Source organism: Ambystoma mexicanum, chromosome 14 (assembly GCF_040938575.1).
Source record: "Ambystoma mexicanum isolate Mex_15411 chromosome 14, UKY_AmexF1_1, whole genome shotgun sequence".
Lineage (NCBI taxonomy): Eukaryota > Metazoa > Chordata > Amphibia > Caudata > Ambystomatidae > Ambystoma > Ambystoma mexicanum.
Genome location: NC_090940.1, coordinates 634061718 through 634076655, shown reverse-complemented (window position 1 = coordinate 634076655; position 14938 = coordinate 634061718).

Genomic DNA, 14938 nt, shown 5'->3' with positions numbered 1-14938 from the left:
GAATGAAAAGTGAAGATAATGAACGGCTTGCAGTTTGAACAAAGATGAGGGAACGAAGAATGGGGAAGTGTAAAGAAATTGGGAAATGGAAAGAAAACATTGGGGGAAATGAAAATAAATGCTGGGAAATGAACAAATGGGGTTAGAAAGAAAGAATAATAAGAAAAGAAAAATGAAAACATGATGGCCATGGGTAGTGAGGGAAGGTCTAGGTAGAGAAGGGGAACACCTGCCAGGGACCACAAGGACCTTGATGGGGCAGGGAATGGAGGGGGACTAAGGAAACCGCACCCAGCGCAAAATCCTGAGGCGTGTTGGAGAAACAGATCACCTGTAAGATAACTCCTGGCTCTGTGTTCAATAAAGCTTGCTGCAGCAATTTCAACTTCCACTCAGACAACTGGTCCTGCCTCTTTATTCAGGGGAACTATGCGATACCATAAGGAAAGGGGTGGGATAAGGGGGGTGTTAATGAGGTGTGGGCTGTCGGCGCTAAAACGTGTCCGCGTGAACCCGCTGTGCGGGGTGAGGGGCTTTTGCTCCCTCTTCCTGGCAGTTTTGCTCCTTGCCAACAGCAGGCCTCATGCCCCTGTGCTCGTTCAGAGGGGCGTGAGTCTTTAAATAATGCAGCCTCTTCTTAGAAAAGGGGTATTGTCAATGCTAGAGCCCCCCACCCCTATACAGGCGAGGCACGGGGAGAGTGACTGACCTCTGTCTGCAGGGTCGAACTGGGGCATAACATTGCCTCGGGCACCAATGAAAAAGTGGTCCACCGTTGCAAATGGCACATCATTCCTGTTTGAGTAGTACCCAAGGGGCAGGTTTTGGATAAAATGTAATGCAAAGAATATTTATTCAGCAACACTGGTCAAACTACTAGCCGCATGGTGAAGTAACATATCAAACTGGCCCACATGGGCCAAAAAAGTGGACCACTTTCACCACTAAATAAATAAACTGGCCCACTGTAGCATTTTTTTGCGTTTTTGGTTTGGGCATTGCCCTATCGCCCTATAGGCCAGTCTGAGCCTGTCTGTCTGCCAATATACTACAGTTGTGTGAGCCACTTCTATGCAACCAATACTTTCCTGCTGACCAGGGGCTTGACACCTTCGCGCACGAGCCCCTGCGGTGCTTCAGGTAAGGACGCAGCAAGTCTTCGGTGAAAACTGGAAGCCTTTCTTTTCCGGGCTCCTTCACCGGGACGTAAATTCGGGTCTGGCCACCAGGGCCAGCCCTAGGGGCAGCAGCGCCCCCGGTGAATTGGTGGCCACCCTTCCCCCACGCACCCCTGGTAAACAGGAAGTGGGGTGGAGGGGGGGGCGGAGCCAGGATGAACCACTTATTTTTTTTTTCCTCCTCACTCAGGCGTGGAGGTAATGATATGAATAGGGTGCATTAGCACCCTATTGCTGTTAAATGCACTCCGCCGCTGCGGGTGCATTTAATATCAATGAGGTGCCTGCCACGCCTTCTGCCAGTACTCCAGCTCGGGGGAGCCCTTGAAAGACTCCCCCGAGCTGGCATGGTGGGGGGCTAATGGCGCCTTTTGTTATTAAAAGAGCCTGCGGTGGAGGGGCGCATTTAATGACAATAGAGTGCTGAACACCCTATTGTCATTAAATGCCCCTGCCGCAGGTGCATTTATCCCACAGCAGTGATTTTTTGGATACCGAGGCTGGAGCCTCATTACTCCATCTTCTCGGGTTGAGTGCGTAGTCGTGGGTTGGGATTCTTCTTGGTCTGTGTGGTCTTGTCACAGTAGGGCTGGTTGGTTTCACAGGGTCTTTGCCTTTTGTTACTGAACGTCCACTTTTATGAGGAAACCTCCCTTTGTTCAGCTCAGGCAGTTTCGGCCAGATTCGGGGCATCAACCCGACCCCTGCTGTGTTTTCGCAGCTGTAGATGGAGAATCTCTTCACCCGCCTTGCCCGGGCTTTTGGTCCTTTGGTGGGAGAGCCTTGCCTTTTGAGTTTGGGGTGCCACTCTGCTGCCCCGCTCCCCTGCCGGGTGGCGTGGTTTGGCCCAGTCCCCGGCGCTTATTTCCCAGCATCCTTTTAACATATATATATATATATAACATTTTTGATAGTAACGCCATTGGTAGGGTGACCAGATTTTTAAAAAACAAACCCGGGACCGAGCATGTAAATAGAAGTAGGACCAAATTAAATACATATACAACTTTAGTTTTACTTCTATGTCGCTGGCCTGTTGTGGGGGGGGTTGCTAACAGGCACACTCCTCTCATTGGAGAAGAGTGCCGGGGAGCTGGGGAAGAAATGGGGGCGTGAAACGCATTGCCCCCATTCACACAGGAACAGTTGCACCGGGACCTTATTTCGGGTCCCGGCAAAAAAAAGGACCGTAGCCGAAATCCTGGATGGGGTTTATAAAATTTAAAAAACGTATGGGGCGTCGGGTGATTTCCCCAGACTGTCCTAGGAAAACCCGGACGTCTGGTCACCCTAGCCATAGCGCCCGATTCATGGAATTGTGCAAAGTATATTTTTGCTGTGCAAACTCAGTGCAAAGTTATTTTGCACTAAAATACACTTTGCACAGTTCCATGAATCATGGTTTGTGTCGGTAGTGCAAAGTCACTTTTCAGCAGTCACTTTGAACTGTGCAAAATATTCCATGAATCAGGCCCATACTATTCAAAGAGCAAGACACATGTGGTTTTGAGGCCCACAGAGGCCACTTCTCCAGCGGGTGACTATATACTAGTGAAACTGATATTGCACATGTGCAATAAAGGAGTTTAGCAGTACTTTACAATTGTGCAAAATCGACTAGTGGAACGCTATGCATCTTTTGTAGATACTAAAAAAAGGGTGGTGCTGCAATCATTTCTGCCTCCTGTTGTCACCTGGATATAGAAAATCACTGTGTGCATGAAAGTCCGTACACAGTGTGGGCGGCTGGAATATACACGTGCATCCCCTAGGTTCACCCTAGGCCACAGTTCTGAAATCTGTGGTTGCCCAGAGGTTGTGGACTATGACTCCCATGATTCCTCATCATTGACTATGCTGGCTAGGTCTCATGGGCTCTGTAGTCCAAGACATGTGGCCAGCAAAAGGCTATCTGTGTGGGTTGTGAAGGAAAGATGTGAGGTGCCACATAGCTTAGATCAAGAAAATTAAGTAGGGGCATTCATGTCTTGCCCACCGATTTTACTGATCGCCCCGTGGGTTGGCTGTGGCAGGGGGGAAATGAACCTTTCAGATTCGGTCATGCGTAATTCTCTATCACAGTTTAAGCCTAGAAAGTTTGCATGTAATTGCAGCATCATTTTGATTCCACTGCTCCCCTGCTTTTAAATTCACATCTAAGGCTGCAACCCTAATTTCCCCCGGACTGCTTCCTAAACCGAATAGTTGGTAGCCAATGAGAACGGTTAGCCGCTGAGGGTCTGTGCATTTGTTTTCTTGAGTATAAAAAGTACCATTTAGAATGCAGTGTTTAAGTACAACTTGCACCCGGGAGGTGGTCTCATGAGGCTTCACAGCCAATCGAGAAGATCGGAATGCTGGCTATACCTCATATCACTCCCTTCTCCCTACGTCCATGGTGGCCATTTTGTTTTGTAACTGTGCCATTTCTCAACTCAACAGAAAAGCTCTAAGCACCCTGGAAAGTAAGCTGGGGGCTAATAGCTATAAAGCCCTCCATGGGCGGGCATTACTGGAAAGGTAATGGGGGCAGATTGCAAGTTAAGGCCCTCATGATTGCTTAAATATTGAATACCCGGACAGGTTTAAAGCAAGTAAAAGTGCTGGACTTTAATTAAAGGTTATTAAAAAAACACAAGTACTTTAAGTCTGACCCACAACCGGGCATTCAAATGGAAGGATGATCAGGTTGATTGGCAGGGGCATAAGTTAAGCTAGAAGTTAAAAAATATGCGTCTGGCTTCCAAGTCTACAAGATCATGAACATCTCACCAGGGCCGGCAGCAGGAAGACCGGGGCTGCTCCCGAGAGCCCCCTGTTGGGAGGAGTGTGAAAAGGCACCCATACCGGTTCTTGCTCTCTGGCAGAAGAGGTTTGAGGGGTCCTGTAGCACCTCCTGCTTAGCATGTTTCCTTTGGTGGCCTAACATGACACATGGGCTTTAACCCTCTTCAACATTATACGCTCTCCTTCAGGGCAATGCACCAGCTCCAGGGAGTGAAGCACTAATGGTAAACAGATTTCTCAGCAAAGCGTTGGCACTTGGCTGGGGCGGGAGCCAAGTATGTTTGGAGAGGGAAAATCCGAGTGTCCCTTACCTCCCGATGGGGCCCCCAACTGGAAGAAGCACCCCCGACAGAATAACCATTGACCGTACGAAGTTGCACCAATCCCCACCGCTCCCAGCATAAGCACGCACCATGAACGGTACCCAGTCCCCCGATCATATAACCCTGCAGTGGTACAAACTATCCAATCCAAGCAACGACAACCAAGACCGAGCTGGAGATGGTTATACGGACCGAATCGATTGACGTTCCCGCAAGCCATGCTGCAGGTCATTAGAGACACCATCGCCATGACGACATAACCGCGTTAGACAGGAAGCACACGTGCAACCTGCACAGTCGAGAAACTCACACACCAATCCACACGAAGAACATACGCATACGGACTATGAGCAAGATGACAGTGACATACACATACTGTCTGCATGATTGTTATTTTGCCACATAGGCTCGCTACAGCACAGCAGAAACGCAAGACACCAGAAGAGCTTGTGTATATGCTTGCAGATGCTACATGCTATTAACCAAATGGATAGACAGGAGCGCTGAAAGGACCTGACCAACCATGACATGCCTTTAACCTATGGACGATTATGTCAAATGAATAACCAGAGCCGTAGTAGGCCTCAGACAAATCCAGCACACTAGAATCCTCTCACAAAAATCCCAAACCTGCAAGTTGCTGTGCAAGCAGAATAGCCCTGACAGGGACTGCCACCAAGGCCACGATGCTGCAAGTGACATTCCTCACTCACCGTGCCACTGTGGGCCCAGCTACAGGGGAGAATATCCCAAGCTAAAATACAAATCAAATCGAAGTAATTCGGCCTCACCAGCGGTTTCCTCACACGTGATCCGGCCGACCTGAAATGATGCCAAGACCTAGAAGCTGGGAAGACGCAGCCATCCCACGTCTGAGACTGAGCTTGCAACAAATCGCAACAATCCACCGCGCTGGGACTGGACCGCCCTCATGGCATTAGTAAAAGCCCCCATTGTTATACACTGTCACATAGTCACACCTTGTTGATACACACTATACGTAAGCAGGTATCTTGCGGGCTGGGAACAACGGTAGTCCCAGGCTTGGGGGCCCACGGCCTGACCAATGAGGACACTGAGGGATAGGGGCTGGCGGCGGGAAACCCCAGCCAATAATTGGGGTTTCTAATGTAACAATATTCAGGTAACAATTTTTAGGGAAGGTACAAACATACCACCTGACACTGTATCCTACACTAACAACGCACACTATATGTTCATATACTAGACCTACCACTCTGGGAGCCAACCCGGAGTGGCGTTAGGTTCAGGGATGGGTTTTGAGATGTGACGCTGATTGTGACATCACACATGTAAAAAAATGGCCTGCGAAATGTGCCTGGACTGGATTTTGCTCCATGCGGGTGATCGTTGCTTGTTTGTCATAATAAAACAGCAATAACCCTTTGCTCCTTGTGCCGACCTCCACTTCTTTGGAACATTGGAAGGAGTTAGGGCTTTCCGAGAGCTGGAGGTCTGCAGACCCTAGGTACGGCTCTGCCGACCCCAGAAATTACCCTAACAAGTTGGAGGTCCCAGCAAGATCGTTTGTGACGTCGCCTCGGAAAGGTGTGGCCCCCTCTGCTGTCGGACCTCGGAAGACTGCAGGACCCTTGCGAATTGCGACACAACCGGACAGCTCAACCGGAGATTGGCTGTCGGGAACCGACTTCAGAAATCATCCCGTCTGCAGTTGGCGAGTGTGCAGACGTGGTCCAGAAGAGGCGAGACGAGCCAAGTGGGAGGGGAGCCAGCAGCTGAGCAGCGCCAGCAGACGTGCGCCTAAAAGTAAGTGTGGTCCACACAACTAGCAACAACCTATTGTGTGGATGGTGGGGAGGATGTGTAATTAGGGTGGAGGGTGGTGTAACATTGTCATAACGTTCGGTACCGAGGCAGTGGTTTGGCATGTGTATGGAGGTAGTCCCTTCTTGTGTTGGTGAGCGATTCAGGGGCGGGGCAGCAGGTCCCATTGTGATGGAAGGATTGTTGCGCCGATAGGTCTGGACGGTGAGCACATGTGTAGGGGCGTGGATTTCCTATTAATCAACGTTGTAGCTCGGTGAATAGATGTGGTCTTCCTATTAATTGAGCTTTTTAGCTCAGTGAATAGATGTCGAATTCCCATACGAGTTAGCTGTAGCTATTTTAGGTTGCGGAAGGTAGTTGACTGGTTAAGTTTCTCAGGTAGGAAACGTATCACACGTCAGGCGACACGACGGGTGCAGTTCAATTACAAAAAGAGTTGATTGATGACGTATACTCATCTCCGGGGAGGAGTGAAGACAGGTGTGGGGATTGTGGATTTTTATATGTGGAATTAAAACGGCAGGGGGTTTGTGTATAATACGTGCACAAATTGTTTGGTAAACCTATGTTTTCTTTTGACCCCATATCGGAGTGTCAAATGGAGAGCACCCTGAGAAAGGTGCAATATGCAACATGTCCTGGCGACACCATCGCGTCCAAGGTCATTTGCACAAATGTTGAGTTGTTTACTCCATTTTTGACACTTTTTACTAATGCTACGTTTGTTCATAATTTGGTCCCAGATAATATAAAAAATGTGACCGTTACCGCCCTGATTAAAAAATCTGGTCAAGACCCTAAGACACATAGCAATTTAAGACCTATTATAAATGTCCCTTTTTAGTTAAAAATGATTGAGACGATTGAAAGTGTACAATTTCAAGGACATTTGGATAAAGAGGCTATGCTACACCCTAGACAATCAAGCTTCAGGTCCTTCCACAGCACCGAGAGTGCCCCGATGGACCTGCAAATCCACATGCTCAATATTACTGACTGGAGTAAGTCGGTGCTGCCGATGTTGTTCGATCTGTCAGCAGCCTTCGACCTTGTGGATCATGAGAGGCTTCTTAATATCTTGTCAAGTATAAGGTATCGCTCCGGAGAAGCTGTAGCATGGGTCGAGTCCTTTCTTACACATAGGAAGTCAAACATCTGCTGGGGGAATGCTACTTCAGAACCAGCATAGATTACTTGTGGTGTACCCCAAGGCGCCTGCCTTTCTCCAGCACTTTTTAAAGTGTATATTTGCTCCTGAAGTGATCTTCCGGGGAACATGGGATCGCAATTCCCTAATTATGCTGATGGCACTCAGCTCAATTATTGAGCTGAGTGGCAACTAGGATAAGGATGCTGTGAACATTCTACATATCTATGAAAAAAGTCAACATTGGATGACAACAAATTGGCATTGCCTTGACAGTGCTAAGACTGAGCTGCTTATTTTTGGCTCAGTCCAGGCAAGAGCTAAGTTGGGATCTCAGTATGCAGGTTCCCCATTGACAACCATCAAAGTAGTCAAAAAGGTGAAAACATTAGGAGTCTTTCTTGAAGCTTCTTTGGGGGATGATGCTCAGGTAAGTAACGTGATGAAAACATCTCAATACCACTTGAGATTGCTGTCACTTGTCAAACCATACATTTCCACAACAAATTGCACAACCCTGGTTAGAGCAACTTTAATGCTGAGGCTTGACCATTGCAAGGCCCTGATGAGTGGCACTAGCAAGGGTTGTACTAAAGAATTGCATATCCTGCAGAACAATGCAGTTGCCATCATCAGAGGTGTATGCAGGAAGGAACACGTTCCTATGTATATAAGAGATCTGCATTGGTTGCTGGTGTAAAGACTGGTGGGGGGTGTCTGTACTCCTGCTCTCTCTATGGTAGAGGGGAGGCACTGAGGACCCCAGCCAAAATTCTCTATTGTTGGTAGCAATGGACGAGCAATCAAGGCCTAGATTCTCAGGAGGTGATGCAGACTGGTTCTTGAGTACAGTGTAGTCCCCAAGCACCCACACAGGAATGGCCACACACTGTATTAGTTAAAACACAGTCTTTATATAATTAAGGGTCAAGGTTATATACACAATCACAATAACTCACTTTGTGCTCAGTTAATCTACAATAGCAAATATATACAGTTCTAAGAGGTACCACAATTATTATCAGATTTCATTAAAGTGCATCAACTGTACTCTGGTCAAATGTCACACAAATCACTTAATAAAGGTAACCAACAATAGTTATAGGAGGGAAAGCAATTGGTTAGAACAATTGGCAGAATACTGGCCCCTACCGTTAGACACATTTCTGTGTGGAGATCCCCCACCTGGGCAACCTGTAAAATAAAGATACACTACAAGCCCAGTCCATATATTGTTCAATAAGTCTTATTTCCTTCTATAAGGTTTCTACCACCCCAATGAACCTGGAATAGCAGATTTCAACGACGAGTTGTCGATGGATCCTTCTTGAGCGGCTCCCTTTAAAGCAGGAGACACAGATCATTGAGAACCCTCGAAAAAAGTGAACTCGGCATCGAGGCGGCAGCTTCGGTCCCAGAGGTGCTCGTCAACGACGGAGCAAAGATGTCCTGCAAGGAAGAGGCCTGCGGGGCACCTCGAAGTCGATAGTTCAGGACCGCAAAGAGATTGTGAAGAATTGTGGCCCAGCAAGGCCGTCAAGTCGTCCGGCGTCTCTACGGTCTTTGGGTGGCGGGAAACCCAACGGCGGATGCTCCTCGGCGCGTCAACGGCCTGGCCTTCTCTGGTGGGATAAGGCGGGCGGCGATGCGGACAAGCGCGTTTGTGAATCAAAAGTCTTAGGCAAAGGAGTGTTGTGGCTCCAGTCGTCAATGGCACGGCGTTAAGCGGTCCCCGCTTCTGGGCAACACGGCTTCGACGGGCCTCCAGCGGTTATAGCAAACCATCGAACCCTGGTCGACGACGGTGGACGGAATGTCCGGTGCTTATCTTTGTTCTCCTCAGCGGTCCACATCTCCGGTCGGCAACCTGTCGAGGGTCTGACTTCCAGGGCGCTTCAGCGAAGGTCAGCAGTGCTCGATGGTCCCTCGGAGCATGGGAAGAGGGCACCGAACCAGGTCCTCTCTTGGAACAGTCTCGACGGCTCGGCGGCTTTCAGATTTCAGCGAAGGGACACAGCAGTCAGCCTTCTTCTTCAGGCTCGGTTGTCAAGATCAAGCGTCAGTTTCTACTTCAGCTTCTGAACGAATTCTAGCAGTGAGAGGCCCCCAGATATATTAGTTGATCTCTCATTCATTCTGCTGGGTCACACTCAGGCAACCAATCACACAGAAGGGCATTCAGAAGTCAGTCAGCCAATCAGGCATATAGTGCATTCAGGCCATTCTCCTCCCTCTCAGACACTCACAAGGAATGTGCATTGGCACAAGTACCCAGCCATTCAACACTACACACTGCATTCATACCAGTTTCGGGCTGGGCTGTCTCATTCATAATATTTCATACTAGAAACCAGACATCCACAACAAGAAGTGCATATTGATCACACACTCCATTCACCCAGGTCCCACCCACAGGGTGTACCCACAACATAAAGTCACTGGGAAGGCTCCAGCCAGTCTGGCCTGGACTTCACAACAACACCACATATGGAACTTCCACCCAACAGCCAGTCAGGGGGAAAGGACAGAGTCAGGGCTTCCCAAGACTTTGGGAAAACAAGGTAACAGGCAATAGAAAGCAAGAGGCCACGGGGGCCATCTTGTTTTCCATCAGGAATCAACTGATCCCAATGGCAGGGCCGGGGTATCCCAAAATGGAGGATACCCAGAGCACCTGTCAAATTCAGCATGGAGCTGCCACCAGCCCATACCCTGCTCTGTGGGCCACACACAGGTGCCCAAAAACATACACCTGTGGCACAGAGTTGTACCCTGACCCATGGGTGCCATAAGGGTATCCCATGGGTCTGTACACCAAAGCAAAAACAGGAAGAGCTGCACTGCCAGGTGTCCCACATGGACTCCTGGTCAGATAACAATACAGAACACAAATGAAAAAGGACTACAGGACAAGGACAGGGAGGCCCTGTCCCTCCAATGCATTTCCAGCATCACAGCCGGTTACAGCCAGAATCTTTTTTAAGATCAATACACTGACGCATTAATACCTTCATGGACTGACATCATCCTATTTATGGGAAAAATTTGCACAGCAACACTCGTCACAAGTTACTCGGTCTAGTAATGCTATGTATTTAACCTATCCTTGCAGCAAATGCGCCTGAGGAACTGGGCGCTCTTTTCCTGTCCAATCGGGTTTGGCCCGGAATAAGCTGCCAGTGGATCTACGTAGAGAACCGAATCTGTTGACTTTTCGTAAGTATCGAAAACTTTACTGTTTATTTGATTCACCTGGCTCTTTTATTGTTTAGGACGTTCCATGTCTGTCAGTTTCTTTTGTGTGAACTCTGATGTCTGAGGGCTCTGGCACGAAATAAAGAAACACATTTTAAACAAATAAAAAAATGTTAAAGTACAAATATATGAAAATACATTATAATCAGAATTTAAACATTGCACCTTTACTTTCTAGAATATCACGGTCTTTATCCTCAAAATAAGAACATTTTGTCACACAAGGGTCTAATCAGCATGCAAATTATGTAACCATTTTATTTTTTTATAGGACAGGCTAAAAGGACAGGGGTCTCACATCACCCCCCCCCAAGTAAGTCCTCTGGAAAAGATCTCACGAAACAGGCTATATTACTTCTGCGTATTTTCTCAATTTTGCTAACCATGCACGATGGATACAATTGGACACTCTGAAAACGGTGTGCATATCTTCCGAGCTTATACACAGGTCCAAAGCTTCTTGCGTAGAACGTGTGCCTGCTGTCCCTACAATGGGATTGAGGCAGAATGTTCTCAATCCTCCAGTCGCTGCACCCAGAAACATAACATGGAATCCTAATTGTGTCAATTGCTAATGTGTGCATTTTCTTCTTAGGATGGGAAGCTATTAGGGTCGGATCATCCAAGCCTCGTATTGATCTTCCCATATCCCATCGAGCGCCCGCAGGGGTTCCAAATGCATGTTAAAATCCCCTACGACTATAACGATCGCTTTCTCTGATTTTAGAATTTTCCCCCGATTAGAACGAGGTCGCGGATCTCCCTGATTACTGAGATTAAATATGGAAATTAAATAGGGAAATACGTTGGCCACCTGGAGTGGTGGCAAGGACATATCTGTGCTGTTAGTTACGCCAGGTTCCATCTTCTAATTAAGAATTAAGGACCAGATCGATCCAGATAAGTAACCCACCACTAGGACGTCCTCTGGGACCTTTTTGGGCCGGAATATGATAGACCTGAGAGCCTTGTAGTTCCACTTCTTCCGAAGCCCATGTTTCCTGAAGGAAATGTCCAATGAAAGTATTCCAAGACAGTGAGATTAGATGCTTTAGGAGGCCTGCGATGTTCCAAGCAAGCATGTTTACGGGTTGCGATTAACTGATCGTAATACTACCCAATATATGTCAGGATATACCCTCGCACCCTTCACCTTCTAGAACCAGGCTTTCAGTACAACCGTGAAAGCCTGGTCCTAAAAGGCGAAGGACCAGGCTAGGTTTGCTTACTTTTCATCTGAACAGCAGCCATGACATATGCTAGGAGCAAAATTGTCTTTGTTAATTTCACCATTCTGGTACCCTTTGTAACTAAAAAGAACCGTGTACGGCAGTAAAGATCTTTCCGCAACACAAAGCAATTGATAACTGCCAACAATGAACCTTTAATAGGCAACTTACTTGATTTTGCTCCGGAAAAAGCATTGACAATTCAAGATATGGTCACTGCCCTAACTACTAATTTGGTTAGTATTTCAGATAAATTAGCATCACTGAAACAGAAAAAGATAAGTAAAGATAATACCAATAAACAGACCTGGTTTTCAGAGGAATTGAGAAAACTTAAATCAATCTCGATGAAATCCTATTATGATTGGAAACGTGATTCTAACCCAGCTTCACTAACATCATATAAGAAAACTGCCTTGGACTACACAAATGCTATACTTTTGGCCAAGAGAAACTATCATAACACTCACATAAGTAATGCTGTTTCAGATACTAAAGAATTGTTTAGAATTTTAAAGGAACAGCAAATCACGCCTGCTCCTTTAGGCTTAGCTGAAACTAACGATAAGGATTGGTGTCAACTAATCCAAAACGTCTTGCAGGGTAAACTGAATAACATCCAAGCAACTATGCTTGAAAAAAAGAAGCTGATTTTGGCCTCCTCGGATACTTTATCACTGGATGTCTTTATAAGGAATCCAGATATCCCTATTTTCAACTTTCATCCAATAAGCGAAATGGAACTTGAAAAAATAATAGGGCAGATGAAACCATCACAGTGTAGAGGAGATGTCTGTGCCGCCACAATTATCAAATCTTGCGCTCCGTCCTTAGTTAAAGCAATCTGTATCTTTGTTAACGCCTCACTTAAGGAAGGGATATGTGCCTTTGGAACTAAAACAAACTAAAGTTACCCCAATTATCAAGAAGCCAGGACTGTCAAGAGGTAATCCGTTGAACTTCTGTCCCATTTCACACACTCCGTTTCTGTTGAAAATTCTCGATAGAGTGGTTTACCATCAGATTGCCCAACACTTGCATCGACATCCAATCCTGCACGCTCGTCAATCAGCATCCTTCGATTTAATCGAACACTCCATACTGAACATGAGGCTCAAGGAAGTGGCTAACGTTTCCAACCAGGCTGCTGCTTGGATCGCCTCTTTCGTAGAACACAGACACAGTAGTGTCTGTTGGGATATCGCAGAAGCTGATTCAATCCCAGTTCTTTTTGGAGTCCCACACGGGGCTAGCACCTCACCATGTATCTACAATCTTTTCATGGCACTGTTCTTTTACATGCTGGAGCGGGAGGGTGTAATCTTCTCAAATTACGCTGATGACACCCAATGTGTATTACATCTAACAGGTTCCCAGGAATAGGATGAGCTGGAAGTGAATAGAATCTTCTGCTTGATTGGAAACTGGATGCTGAATAACTATCTGGCTCTAAACAGGGCTAAGACCGAGTTAATGATTGTGGGTTGTGGGTTGCCCACATTCATTGAAGGTCCTAAACCATGCCTGCAGCTCTTTCACGTTGGGGGATGATATCATATGCCCACTCCCTAAAACGAAAATAGTGGGTGTTACCCTTGACCAGTCTCTTAACATGAAAGCACACATGTCCTCGGTTGTGTCATCATCAGTGTATAATGTTCAGTTACTGTCCCACCTGAGGCCCCTTATATCTCAGAAAAGTGCCAAAACTATAGCACGAGCGATAATAGGGGCCAAACTAGACTATTGTTGCAGCCTTCTATTAGGTATCGGTAAGTTGGCTCTACAGAAACTACAACAGGTTCAGAATTGGGCTGTGAGAGTTGTAGTGGGGCTTACTAGGCGCAAACACATCTCGGAAGCCAGGCGGGGACTTCAGTGACTTCCAGTGGAGGCTAGAATTAAATTCAGAACATTGGTTATAATATTTAAATGTAGAATGCAAATGATGCCTCCACATCTTTAGTGTCACATCAATGATAACGTAAACACCAGAGCGTTAAGATCTGGAGATCATAATCTCTGGGAGCAACGTAGACCAAAAACTTCAAAAGCGGAGAATGGAGCCTTTGCCTTCAAAGCTCCCATTCTCTGGAATCTATTTCCTGAGTACCTGCACAAACACAAACTTCTGGCCATGTTCAAGTAAGAACTTAAAACCTTTCTCTTCTCATAAGCAGGCCTTTTTGGGCAGCTTGGTCTAGGAATGATATGGCCAGTAGGAACGCTTATCGCGACCACGCCAGACAGGACTTGTTTAGGCTAGTGCACCTGACCCTTTTCGTTGTATGTCTTGTTTCTTTCTGTTAGCGCCTTCATGCCTATGTGCCCATAGTGCGCTTTATAAATGTAATGTAATGTAATATTGAGCATATTTTTCCCCTGCACCACAGCCCTTGCAAATGCAAGGAGTAGCCCTGGCATATTGAGCAGTCATATCACCTGGACAAAAGCCCTGGCATATGCAAGGAGCAGCCCTAGCATATAGAACATAAATATCATCTGGACAACAGCCCTGGCATATGCAAGGAGCAGCCCTGCCATATTGAGCATATTTCTCCTCTGGACAGCCTCACTGCAATATGCAGGGAGCAGCCCTGGCATATTAAACACACTTTTAATCTGGACAGCAGCCCTGGCATATGAAAAGAGCTGCCCTGGCATACTGACCAGACATATCATCTACACAACAGCCCTGGCAGATGCAAGGAAAAGCCCTGGCATATTGAGCAGACATATCATCTGAACAACAACCCTGGTATGGCAAGGAGCTGCTCTGGCAAAATGGGCATATTTTCCATCTAGACAGCTAAGACCGAGTTAATGATTGTGGGTTATCCGTCATATACCGAACTGTCTAAACAAATCGGATGATGTGCTGGTAGTTGGCAAAACCAAAGAAGAACATGACACAGCCCTACACCAGGTGTGCGCCGCCATGGAATCGGCAGGCCTCACGCTTAACAAAGACAAGTGCGAGTTTGGCAAGGCTAAGATCCTTCGGCCACATCTTTTCGGACCAGGGTATGCGGCCAGACCCAGACAAGGTCGCAGCACTCAAGACAGCTCTGCCCCCCGCAAACACCTCAGAGCTACGCTCCTTTCTAGGTCTCGCAAGCTACTGCGCAAGATACCTCAAGGACTATGCGACGGTAAGCAACCCGCTGAGACTTCTCACATGCAAAGACCAACCATTCATGTGGTCAGAGG